The 13687-nt window shown below is 46.0% G+C and overlaps 1 protein-coding gene across 8 annotated transcripts in view; it reads left to right on the top strand.

Annotated features, from left to right (window-relative positions):
- A4GALT (alpha 1,4-galactosyltransferase (P blood group)) overlaps positions 1-13687 on the top strand; it is a 111392-nt gene that overhangs the window by 69502 nt on the left and 28203 nt on the right. The gene's annotated exons all lie outside the window — the stretch shown is intronic.

Here is a 13687-nt window from a genome sequence, read left to right as displayed (position 1 = left end):
GCGATAGACGGAACCCATATCCCTATCTTGGCACCGGAGCACCAAGCCACCAAGTACATAAACCGCAAGGGGTACTTTTCAATGGTGCTGCAAGCACTTGTGGATCACAAGGGACGTTTCACTAACATCAACGCGGGCTGGGCGGGAAGGGTTCATGACGCTCGCGTTTTCAGGAACACTACTCTGTTTAAAGGGCTGCAGCAAGGGACTTACTTTCCGGACCAGAAAATAACCGTTGGGGATGTTGAAATGCCAATAGTTATTCTTGGGGACCCCGCCTACCCCTTAATGCCATGGCTCATGAAGCCGTACACAGGCAGCCTGGACAGGAGTCAGGAGCTGTTTAACTACAGGCTAAGCAAGTGCAGAATGGTGGTAGAATGTGCATTTGGCCGTTTAAAAGGTCGCTGGCGATCATTATTGACTCGCTCTGACCTCAGCCAAAGAAATCTCCCCATTGTTATTTCTGCTTGCTGTGTGCTCCACAATCTCTGTGAAAGTAAGGGGGAGACCTTTATGGCGGGGTGGGAGGCTGAGGCAAATCGCCTGGCTGCTGATTACGCGCAGCCAGATACCAGGGCGATTAGAAGAGCACACCAGGAAGTGCTGTGCATCAGAGAAGCTTTAAAAACCAGTTTCATGACTGGCCAGGCTACAGTGTGAAATATCTGTTTGTTTCTCCTTCATGAAAACCCGCCCCCTTTATTGACTGATTTTCTGTAAGGAACCCACCCTCCCCCTTCCCCCAGCTTTCTTTCAAACCAAATAAAGTCACTATCATTTAAAAATCATTTATTCTTTATTAATAGATTAGAAAAAGAGGGAGGGAACCCGGGTGGTATTTGGGAGGAGGATTGCTGGGAAGGAAAAAGCCACAAAGAAAAGGTTAAAAAAATGACAGCCTTTTGCTTGGGCTGTCTACTGGGGTGGAATGGGAAGGTGTACAGAGCCTCCCCCCCCGTGTTCTTACACGTCTGGGTGAGGAGGATACGGAACATGGGGAGGGGGGAGGGTGGAACAGGGGCTGAAGCGGCAGTCTGTTTTCCAGCAGCCGTTCCTGAAGCTCCACCAGACGCCGGAGCATGTCTGTTTGCTCACGCAGCAGCCCCAGCGTTGCATCCTGCCTCCTCTGGTCTTCCTGCCGCCACCTCTCATCTCGAGCGTCCCTCCTGTCCTCACGTTCACTGGCTTCTTTCCTATACTTTGAAACTGTTTCCTTCCACTCATTCAGATGAGCTCTGTCACTGCGGCTGGATTCCATAATTTCAGAAAACATCTCGTCTCACATTCTCTTCTTACGACGCCTTATCTGTGATAACCTTCGGGATGGAGGAGGGAGGCTTGAGGAATTTGCAGCTGCTGTAGGGAGGGGAAAAAAGAGAGAATTGTTTAAAAAGCTACATTTTGCAGAACAATGCTTATACTCTTTCACGGTGACCAACGCTATTCACATTACATAGCACATGTGATTTCTGTGCAAGGTCGCATTTTGCCTCTTAATGCTGAGTGCCTGTGGCTTTGCTGCTAGAGATCACAGGTCTGGGCAACAGAATTTGGCTTGCATGCGGCCATGGTAAGCCATTGTCTTACAGCTTCTGCGCCCTCCTTTCCCACATACCAAGCATAGCCTGTAGAGTGCTGCGGTTTTTCTGTTAACATTCAGCAGCAGCAGCAGAAAACAAACTAACCACCTCCCTCTCGCCATGAATTCTCTGGGATGATCGCTGTACCCCTCCCCCCCACCGCATGGCTGGTATCAGGGAAGATCCCTGCAGGCACCAAACTAACCACCCCCCCCCGCCGCCGCCCCCCTCCCGCCATGAATTCTCTGGGATGATCACGGTACCCCCCCCCCCCACCGCGTGGCTGGTAACAGGGAAGATCCCTGCTAGCCAAACGCGAAAAACTCAGGGCCAATTTCCCATCTGCGCTTGGCTAACTGCAGGGAAGGATTTATTTTCCGCCACAGGCAAACAGCCCAGTAGGAACGGCCACCTCTGTCCCCTTAATTAAGTTCCCATATTTCAACCAGGTTACCAGGAGTGATATCACTCTCCTGAGGATTACACAACAAGATAAAGAACGGATGTTGCTTGAATGCCAGCAAACACCGGGACCATACGCTGCCAGGCTTTGTCAGGCAATGATACCAGATTACTTGCTGCAAGCATGGCGTGGTCAAGTGTCCTACCATGGAGGAGGGAATAAGGATGCACTGCCCAAAAACCTTCTGGCAAGGCTTTCGGAGTACCTCCAGGAGAGCTTCATGGAGATGTCCCTGGAGGATTTCCGCTCCATCCCCAGACACGTTAACAGACTTTTCCAGTAGCTGAACTGACCGCGAATGCATCCCAAGTCCTCAGGGCAAAGTAATCATTAAAAACCGTTTGCTTTTACAACAAGTTTTATATTTTAAAAGGTAAACTCACCTGAGGTCCCTTCCATGGGGTCAGAGTCTTGGGTACTGGCTTGGGAGGCTTGGGAGGGTACTTCAGTCAGGGTGAGAAAAAGATCCTGGCTGTTGGGGAGAACGGAGTGCTGTGTGCTCTCTGCAAGCTCATCCTCATCCTCCTCCTCCTCCTCCTCTCCCCCATCGGCAGAATCCTCAGGCGTCGCTGATGAGACTATCCCCGACCCAGAATCCACGATCACAGGTGGGGTAGTGGTGGCAGCCCCCCCTAGAATTGCATGCAGCTCGGCGTAGAAGCGGCATGTCCGCGGCTCTGACCCGGAGCGACCGTTTGCCTCCTTTGGTTTTTGATAGGCTTGTCTGAGCTCCTTGACTTTCACGCGGCACTGCTCAGAGTCCCTATTGTGGCCTCTCTCCATCATGCCCTTGGAGATTTTTTCAAAAGTTTTTGCATTTCGTCTTTTAGAACAAAGTTCTGCAAGTTCTGCAATCCTCTCCCCATACAGCGATCAGATCCAGTACCTCCCTCACTGTCCATGCTGGTGCTCTTTTTCGATTATCAGCCTGCATGGTTACCTGTGCTGATGAGCTATCTGTGGTCACCTGTGCTCTCCACGCTGGGCAAACAGGAAATTAAATTCAAATGTTCGCGGGGCTTTTCCTGTCTACCTGGCCAGTGCATCCGAGTTTAGATTGCTGTCCAGAGCGGTCACAATGATGCACTGTGGGATAGCTCCCGGAGGCCAATACCATCGAATTGCGGCCACACTATCCCTAATTCGAAATGTTAAAATCGATTTTGGTGCTACTCCGCTCGTCGGGGTGGAGTACAGAAATCGATTTAAAGGGCCCTTTACATCGAAATAAATAGCGTCGTCCCGTGGACGGTTACAGGGTAAATTTGAATTAAAGCTGATAAATCCGAATTAAAGTCGTAGTGTAGACCAGGCCAATGAGAAGTTTGCCTCTGATTATTTCATTGGGCCCACTGGAAAGCATGGCCAGAAACCAAATTTTGTACTGTAAAGAGTTCTGGGAGGTAAAGAGATGCTATTGATAACGTGAGCAGCATCACATTTTAGACGGCCTTGCTGTCTAGAAAGTGGAAGGCACATTAGAATCAAATCTTACTGGGATTTATTATTAAATAAATATTGTTTTTGTTGTAAATAACAGGTGAATTCCCAGTCCTGCCCTCCACTTGAGTGAGGCAAGCATAGGGATGCTGTTACTCTGATGGTTCTTAGAGCAGGAAATCAAAGCAGTGTCACTCAGAAGGTAGAGTGCCACATGCTCTTCTAGGACACTGAATGGGACAAGTTGACATTTTAACCCTTTAAGCCTGTATCCCTCTATGAGGAAAAAGCCCCAGACTCCTCAGATTATTTGGGTGAGGTGAGCTCCAAGCCAGCAGAAGTGTGTAGAGAGTCACTGGTACAAGCTCTGTAGGGGAAGCCGTGGATGTAGAATTTTCATCTCTGAAGTCCTTTACTGTCCCGTTGGGGGGGTTCATGAACAGCACAATGGCTGTAGTTTTAGTTTCTACATGAATGTATAAGTTATAGAAGGTTAAGGGTCTGCTGGTGAGTTTATTTAAGTCCACCTGTCAGTAATTACTTTATGCTCATGACATAATGTAGGTGTGGGATTCAGGCCCCTCAGCCTGGTCACTGCTGGCAGTCATGATGACCACTGACATAGACTTTTAACTTCTCAGGACGTTTTCCCACCTATACAACAGTTATAAATTCTGTCTCACAGGAGTATTTGAGGCCTAATTAATTAGTGTGAGAATGTGATTTGAGCAGTTACGCATGAGTAGTCCCACTGATTTAAATAGTACCTTCCTCCAAAAATAGGCCTATTCACTATGAGTGAAATCCTGACCCTATAGAAGTCCATGAGAATTTTGCCACTCCTTCAGTGGAGCCAAGTTTTCATTCCCTTAATCAGAGTATCAGAATCTGGCTCTTAGTATTTATAAGGCTCTTTGAGATCCCCAGATTACAGGTGCTATAGATATGCAATTTATATTTATTACTGTGCAGCTGAAGTCACCAATTTATCGAACAGCAATGTGGTTTAATCTCTGGAGAAAGTTATATTCTCCTATACCAGCCAGCGTGCTTTCTTTAATCAATTTGAGCTTGTACAGCTCAATTCAGGATTGAGACTGGGCAGCTCTATCCATTAATCTACTTAATCTTGCCAGTTACTTTAGTTCTGACATGAGACTTTCCTGTTCACCTTATAGAACATGCCAATAGTCAATCTGATTCTGGGGGTGGGTGTTGGTAACTATTCTAAATGTTGCCCTCACAAAGCCATATTTTTAAATGTTAAATATTTTGGAGCATGATTAGAACTCATGAAATGACCTTTATATAAAAGGTCATTTCAATTTTTTGATAGCATTTGGTGGGTAGTACAGAGACATGTAATTTATGACATGCCAGTCACAGGGCAGCTGTGTCATGAGAAGCTGTGCATTGATGACAGAATCATTCTGTGTGTGTGATTTTTAAGGGTTGGGGCTGTGGTCTGAAGTAGGCTGAAGTCTTTCCATCAATGTCAGTGTGCTTGGATCAGGCCCTGGGATTTGTGTATTGTTTTTATTTTAGGGTGAAACTTACCTCAGTGCAGAGCCTACATGAGGCCTATGTACCACTCAAGCCTTACATGGAGATATTTAAGTGGTGCAACAGGCCATATGCTGCATCTCTGCACAGGGTGAATTTCACCGTGTGTGAATAAAATTCCTCTCTTGTGATGGATTCTCACAACAGCATTATTCTCCCTTATCTGGCCCACAATGCCATGTTTAAATAAAATCACATACAGTGTAATGGGATTTTGAATTATGTTAAACTTATTTTGCTAGATAGAAAAGTACAAAAGGTGAGAGGGCAAATTTATTTGCTATGGCCATAGGTGCTGACTCTGTGGGTGCTCCAGGGCTGGAGCACCAATGGAAAAAAAATAGTGGGTGCTAAGCACCCACCAGCCACAACTGTTGGGCAGTCTGCACCAATCAGCTGTTTGGTGGCTGGGGAAGGGGCTTGCAGAGGGCAGAGAGCAGCAAGCAGCGGGTGGGCAGGGGCCTCTGCGAGGGGGCATAGTGGAGGCGGAAAGAGGGTGGGGCCTCAGGGGAGGGAACAAAGTGGGGGCAGAGCACCCCCCAGTGAAAAATAAAAGTTGGCATCGATGGCTATGGCCAAGAATACTAAAATACCGAGACCTATAAACCCATAGGCCAGACTGTCAGTATGTGTGGTACTTACATGGCTCTCATTACTTTAGTGTCAGAGTGACACACCATCTTTAATATATTTATCCTTGCAACACATCTGTCAGGTAGGGAAGTACTATCCCATTTTTATGGATGGGAAACTGAGGCACAGAGAGACTAATGCTCAGATCCTCATGGGTATTAAATACCTTTTGAGGATCTGGGCTTAAGTCACTTGCCCAAGGTCACAGAGAGCCTGTGATGGAGCAGGGTATTGCATGCAGGTGTCCTAAGTCTGAAGCGAGTGTCCTCCTCCTATTAGACCATCTGTCCTCTCCAGCATATCTTCAGATTTTACAAGTAGGAAAATAGAAATCAATTCCTTTTACCAGACTAGAGAGGGAAGGAAACAAAGAGAGAAAGAGAAATCCCTAGAAGTACGTTGGTAGTAATATTTATTTAAGACTAAGTATTCTTTGTATTCTAAAGTATTTAAGACTTTAAAATTCTTTGCAGTGCCTAATTCCAAAGAGCTCTAGGCACTTGTGCACTTGTTAAAATACACAGGCTACTGATCTGCTATTTGATGCTCAATTACATATAAAATAACAAAGAAGAAAAGCCTTCCACTACAGAAGCTCAGTAAGAACAGGACAAACTCTAAATTGCCCCTTTCCATGCTGCAGTCCCTATTATGTAAGTTTATGAAACGGGGTTAGACAGTTGCTTTTCCTAAATGGCAATATTAATCTGAGCTATACTTTTGTCCAATGTATTAATTTCCAAAATGACCACAAATCATGGTAATAGCAACTGAAAGACAGATATGTTCCCAATATCCTGGCGCATATCCTTCCAAAAAGGTTGGTTCTTCTCATGCTTCACCTTTCTGATTAAACTCAGGAACATCTAATTGTGAGGGCTAAAATGTTGCTCATACTTAATGTCCCCACTAGATTTAATTAGTTGTGCAATGACTATGCTCAGCATTGTACAAACACATACCATCTTTGCCACCAAGAGCTTACAATTCAGTTCCATATTACATATTACTAGTATCAATTTACTCACCTACGCATGTAGCTATTGCTACAATATCAAATTACTGTATTTCCATCCTTTTTCTCCATTGTCTCTTCCAGCACTTACCCTACATTCCATTTTAGTGTAAATATTGGCAAGGATTTGTAAATTCTGCTTGTCTATGCCTTTCAGAGTCTAAGAGCTGTAAACAATAGTTTTTCCAGTTAAGGGGGACTAAAGGCCAAAGTCTACAGTCCTTTCCTGGACAAAATTCTGATCTATTCTATAATGCTTAGAATCAGGACACTTACTGGTATATTCTATGGCAACATCTTTTACTCACTAATTCTGGCCTTGGAATTTATTAAGGGACCATTGTGGTCATCTAGTCTGACGTCCTGTTTAACACCGAACTTCCCCAAAATAATTCCTAGAGCAGAAATTTTAGAAAAACATCCAATCTTGATTTAAAAATTGTCAGTGAGGGAGAATCCACCATGACCCTTGGTAAATTGTTCCAAGAATTAGGCTATGTCTACACTACACATCTTTTAGCAACACGGCTGTGCCTCTATAGCCGTGCCACTAAAAGGCACGCAGTGTAGCCGCTGTGTGTCAGCAGGAGAGCGCTCTCCTGATGACAAAAAACTTCCACTCCCAACAAGCAGCATTGGTGTTTTCGGCAGGAGGGCTCGCCTGCTGACAAGTCGCTGTTCACACCAGTGTTTGTCAACAAAACGTTTGTCTTTTGGGTGGTGGTTTTTTTTTTTTAACACCTCTGAACGACAAAAGTTTTGCAAGTATAGACAAAGCCTTAATTACACTCACTGTTAAAACTGTACAAGTCTGAATTTGTCTGGTTTCTACTTCCTGCCATTGGATTGTATTATACCTTTGTTAGTCTGAAGAGCCCATTATTAAATATTTGTTCCCCATGTAGGTACTCATAGAATGTAATCAAGTCACCCCTTAACCTTCTCTTTGTTAAGCTAAATAGATTAAGCTGTCTGTCTATCACTATGAGGCATGTTCTCTAGGTCTTTAATCATTCTCATGGCTCTTCTCTGAACCCTTTCCACTTGATCAACCTCCTTCTTGAATTGTTGCCACCAGAACTGGACACAGTATTCCAGCAGTGGATGCACCAGTGCCAAATACCCATCTGTAAAATGGGGATAAGACTTACTTCACAAGAGTACTGAGGATTCATTAATAAATATGAGTAAATTAGTTTGAGATCCTTTTATGGAAATGCAAAGTATTATGGGGGGAGGGATAGCTCAGTGGTTTGAGCATTGGCCTGCTAAACCCAGGGTTATGAGTTCAATCCTTGAGGGGAACATTTAGGGAACTGGGGTAAAAATCTCTCTGGGGATTGGTCCTGCTTTGAGCAGGGAGTTGGACTAGATGACCTCCTGAGGTCCCTTCCAACCCTGATATTCTATGATTCTATAATTTATTCTAGATTCAATCAATTTACTGAGAGAAAATCTACAACTGGGAGAGGAGAGACAAACAATCCCCCTCTCCATCAACCCAAGTTCTTCCTTCCTGATTGAAGCCATACACATAACAATGTGTTGAAACATGTTCTGTTCAACCAGCTCACAGGTTACATATTCCAGGAGACTGATTCTGCTTCACTTTATGAATAAAAGTAAACAACAAGTTATTAACCTGTCTCCAAAAATTATGGATGTGTATTACTATCTAAGTAACTTTAGTTTAGATTTAGTCCATTTAAAAAGGTCAGTGTCTTAATTGTATTAATGACCCTATCTGGCATATATATATTTTTTTAAAGGTCACATGTTTACATTTGCTGTCCCAGTCAGGCAAATGGCTCCATGTGGGTGGCCTCTTTTGCTTGCATAGAATCCTGTTTTAGTCAAGGGAGCGCTGTATGGGTGCAGGTGTCCCCACACACACACAGCTCCAAACTGAGGTTCAGGGCCCTTGTTTATATCTGGAGGCAACTGTACACCAAATACTTCCCGTTCTTGCAAGATCAAAGGCCCAGATCCATAAAGGTACTTAAGCATCTAAACCCCAGACTTAGCTCTTTAAGTCCCGTTTTAGTTCCACTGTGATCCGGAAAGCTCCTGCCGAACCTGGTAGTTGCCTGAACTCACTTGGCCACTGTTTTTAGAGTAAAAAGTTCCTTAGGCACATAAATTTCAGCATTTCGGCATAAGCATTGCTGCATCACTCCAGGCACTTGGGACATTTATCTCCCCCCTATGCTCCAGAGAAGATAAGAATTTGGCTGTCTAAGTCATGTGTGTGGCCCAATCGGGTAGGTGACCACTGAGCATGCCTATGGATCCGGCCCCATTCAAAATCCAGAAGGAGGTGATGGTGGTGCCCACTCTATAACTTTTAGCCCATTGATTAGAGCACTCTCCTGGGATGTGGGGAACTCAGGTTCAGTTCCCTCCTCTCTGTCAGAAAAGAAAAGGGGGCTTCCCACCTCTTGAGAGGTTGCTCTGACTACTGGACCAAAGAGTCATTCTCCCCCCACCCCCTCTCTGGCCCAATGACTATAAGTATTTATGCACAATGCAACAGTCATTGAGCCAGAGAGAGAGAGGAAAAATGGGAATGACTTGGTGGTCCAGTGAAAGTGTAAAAACACTCAGCTGGAGTATCGTGTGCAGTTTTGGATACCACACTTTTTAAGAAAGATGTGGATAAACTAGAGAGAGAGTCTAGAGGAGAGCAACAAAATGATAAAACATTTAGAAAACCTAACTTATGAGGAAAGGCTTAAAAAAAAACAAACTGGGCACATTTAGTCTTGAGAAAAGATGATTGAGGGGGACTGGATAAGAGTCGTCAAATATGTTAAGGGCTGTTATACAGAGGACCATGAACAATTGTTCTTGTGCACTAAAGGTAGGACAAGAAATAATTGGCTTAAGCTGCAGCAAGGGAGATTTAGGTTAGATACTAGGAAAAACTTTCTAAATATAAGGCTAGTTAAGTGCTATAATAGATTAACAAGGAAGGTTGTGGAATCCCAATCAGTAGTAGTTTTTAAGAACCGGTTAGACAAACATCCATCAAGTATGGTCTAAGGTTTTCCTGGTCCTGCATCAGCACAGGAGGCTGAATTAAATTACTTTTTGAGCTTTCCAGCTGTACATTTCTATGATTTTATAATAGGGCCTGATTCTCATTTACACTATCCCCACCCCCACTTCCTTTAAGGTCACTGTTCTAGCAGTGTTAAGGGGGCTTAAGGTGAGTGGGAAACCACTTTAGGCCACTTTAAGACCCATTATCACTGCCAGAATGGTACAAAGTGGAGTTGGTGAGAATCAGGCCCAAGAATGAGTCTTGAGGTATCATGGAGATAACCCTTAGCTTTATATTCACGACAAATGAGGGCTAACATGTTGGCAGCAAACTCCTTAAAAAAGTTAAAAGGGGGTTTCCAGGAGCCATGATGGAGACCTTCATGACCTGTAATTTAGATTTAAATGTTTTGAATGATCTAGTAGCTATGATGTAGATATTTTCACGGAAAACTCACTGCTTCCCTTAGGTCAGAGAATAGCAAAAAGTAAACACTATACCAGACAGAGGGAAATGCAATGTTGGAAGTATTCTCTTCCATTAAGCAGTGGAAAAACACCAGGCTTTGAATATTTTATTATAATCATCTAGGAAAACATCTGAGGCATCTTGGGCTCAATATTAGGAAGAATATTTAATGAAGCATTTAAAACCAACATGTTACTCTGGCCTCTTAAGAATGCCTTACATGTTTATTGTACTGTTATATCACCTTGAGTATATTATGCCTTTTTGCATTATGGAAACACTTAACTGATAGTCTCTTATGCCTCCCTCCACAAATGTCCAATTGGTTCGATAGTGCTTAACGAACAGTCATGGCTGAAGTAGACTCAGGTATATAAGCCCTTCTTGAGTAGTTTGGAATGCGCTTTTTAGCATTTGGGCACAAAACTTATTTCAGCATTAACTGAAATAATTAATCGCACTTCCATGCGTGTGGAAATAAAATGCTTTCAGTAGTGTATAACGGAAAACTCTCCCTGGTACTTGCATTTTTGAGATGGGCAAATCTCAGAAGACTAGATTGCCACAACCTTTACTTGGCCACATAGGGGTGTAATCCCCCTTGGTGTGCCAGACACCTCCTGGATTATGATCAGAGGGACTGGCGGACCTTGCGGCACTCGGCCAGCACATCGGGTTGCCTGCTCTCTGTGTTCCTTGTTGTGCTCTCCAGAGGTGAGGGCAGCCTTGCCTTTTACTTCTTTCACTTTCCTCGAGTGGGCCAGGCAGGAGAGTGCTCCCTGGGCCTCTGGAACTTGTCATTGGGCCCTTGCCCCACAAGCCACCCCGACATGCCCAACCTGAGTCAGCTGCATGACATCCTGCCCATCTATCTCCCAACCAGGCCCAAAAAGCATCTTACACACTTGTACTTCATACCATCCATTTCCTCGCCCTTATGTCCTGCCCCGACATCAAGTGGTGGGACCTGCTGGCACCTAAAGAGGGTGAGGAACCCCACTGCGCCAATCTGTACTCCACTCTGGTTACATGTCCTGCCAGGGATATTAGTTTGGCAGCTCCTCCATGGAGCTGTAAGCAGAGACATTAACTCCCCTGACACCTGTTCCTTCTGCAGCGAGAGGGAGACCCTGGCACATATCTACATAGGGTGCGTCGGGTTGCAGCCCCTCTTCTGCCGCCGCCGCCGCCACCTCCTCCTCCTCTTTATGAGGTTCTTGCTGTACTTCTTCGCCACACCTCCTCATTTATGCACAACCCATCTGTGGGCCTTGTCAAGGCTGTATCCCCACTTTGAACTTTAGGGTACAAACGTGGGGGCCTGCATGAAAACTTCTAAGCTTAACTACCAGCTTAGATCTGGTCCGCTGCCACCATCCCAAAGCTAAATCCCTTCCCTGGGTAGCCTTGAGAGACCTTCACCAATTCCCTGGTGAATACAGATCCAAACCCCTTGGATCTTAAAACAAGGAGAAATTAACATCCCCCCTCCTTCCTTTCACCAACTCCTGGTGAATACAGATCCAACCCCCTTAGATTTAAAAACAAGGAAAAATTAACATCCCCCCTCCTTCCTTTCACCAACTCCTGGTGAATACAGATCCAACCCCCTTAGATTTAAAAACAAGGAAAAATCAATCAGGTTCTTAAAAAGAAGGCTTTTAATTAAAGAAAAAGGTAAAAATCATCTCTGTAAAATCAGTATGGAAAATAACTTTACAGGGTAATCAAACTTAAAGAGCTCAGAGGACCTCCCTCTAGCCTCAGGTTCAAAGTATCGCAAACAAAGATAAACACTCTAGTAAAAGGTACATTTACAAGTTGAGAAAACAAAGTAAAACTAAGACGCCTTGCCTGGCTTTTTACTTACAAGTTTGAAATATGAGAGACTTGTTTAGAAAGATGGGGAGAACCTGGATTGATGTCTGGTCCCTCTCAGTCCCAAGAGCGAACGAACTCCCAAACAAAGAGCACAAACAAAAGCCTTCCCTCCCCCCCCCCCCCCCCCCCCCCCCCCCCCCAAGATTTGAAAGTATCTTGTCCCCATATTGGTCCTTTGGGTCAGGTGTCAGCCAGGTTACCCGAGCTTCTTAACCCTTTACAGGTAAAGGGATTTTGGAGTCTCTGGCCAGGAGGGATTTTATAGTACTGTACACAGGAGAGCTGTTACCCTTCCCTTTATAGTTATGACAGCCCTCCTCATCAATCTCCCCCAAGATGACTGTTCATATGGGTGATGGGTGAACCCTCGCTTTGGGGAGGCTAGCCCGCTGGCTGCGCCCCTTCCACCCGAGGTTCCGTCCCCTTATGTGCCGGAGCCACGAACCGCCCCCCACTCTGTAACCGGAGAAGTCCTGAGGACCCTTCCCCCCACAACTGAAGGAGTTCCAGTCTGCCTACCACAGCCCCGACGGACCGTGCCCCCACCCCGACTGCCAGTCCAGTCCTGGCCACACCGTGCGGAGCCACCGCCACCCCCCTGAACTGTTGGGTGGGCCCTGGCCATGCTGGGTGGAGCTGCTAGGCTCCCCCCCCCCCCCCCCCCGCTGCCGGCCACACCAGGCCAGCACCAGTGCACAGCCGAGCTGCCGCAGACTCACTCCCTCTCCAGACCCTCCTGGCCACTGCTGGCTCGCCGCATTCCCTGAGGAGGAGGGATGCGGTGAGCAGCATCAGCAGGAAGGAGCAGCAGAGGCAGGCGGGGTCTCAAGGAAGGGGAATGGCCACCACGGTCCAGATGTCCAGCAGCAGGTCCAACCCTTCCCTGTCCTATTATACCCGTCACAAATGGCCGTTCATCTTACCATGAGGAGGAAGCTGGATGGGGGCAGAGGGTGCTCTGCAACTGTGGGGCCTATTTCTGGGCTCTCATCCGATCATGTCGCTGGGCAGGGTTTCTTTGGGCAGTGTCCGCTGGCTCCTTAGACACCTGTGAGGATCAGTGAGTGCTGCTCGTGGGTTCTCTGCTCAGTGTTCCCCTCTGGATATCTTATTTTTCACCTTTAACATTCACTCCCATCCTTGTTTCATTTGTTGTCTCCAGTACTAACTTGTGGCCTGGGTCCAGTGGCTCCTCCCCCTCAGTTGCAGGGGCGGACCTCTAGCTTTGGGCAGGCTAATTCCACCTGTCCCAGTACCTGCAAATAGTTCAGAGGAGTAAGCCCCTGTTTATGCTCTGGCACTAGCTGTGACAGTGAGACCTGGCATGTCAGCTGGATACTCTCTGTAACAGGATGGCTTGCCTGTGGGCTGGAGAGCCTGAGGCTAAGCCAACCTCACTACAGAATGGGCCCCACCTGAGAGGAATTAGGTGATTCCTGTGTAAAAGAAGCCAGGCCTAAGTAGTGATAAAGCCAGCTGGGCGAAACACCTAGGGAGATTACTGTAAAAGTAGGATGTACAGAAAGTGCTGGTGGGAAAGCCCAGTCCAGTCCAGCAAAAGAAAGGAAAGGGAATCACCATTACTATAGCTGTTCAGG

The sequence above is a fragment of the Malaclemys terrapin genome, chromosome 1 (genome assembly GCF_027887155.1).
Source record: "Malaclemys terrapin pileata isolate rMalTer1 chromosome 1, rMalTer1.hap1, whole genome shotgun sequence".
In the NCBI taxonomy this organism is placed as follows: Eukaryota; Metazoa; Chordata; order Testudines; family Emydidae; genus Malaclemys; species Malaclemys terrapin.
This window is presented reverse-complemented; position numbering and strand designations above follow the sequence as displayed.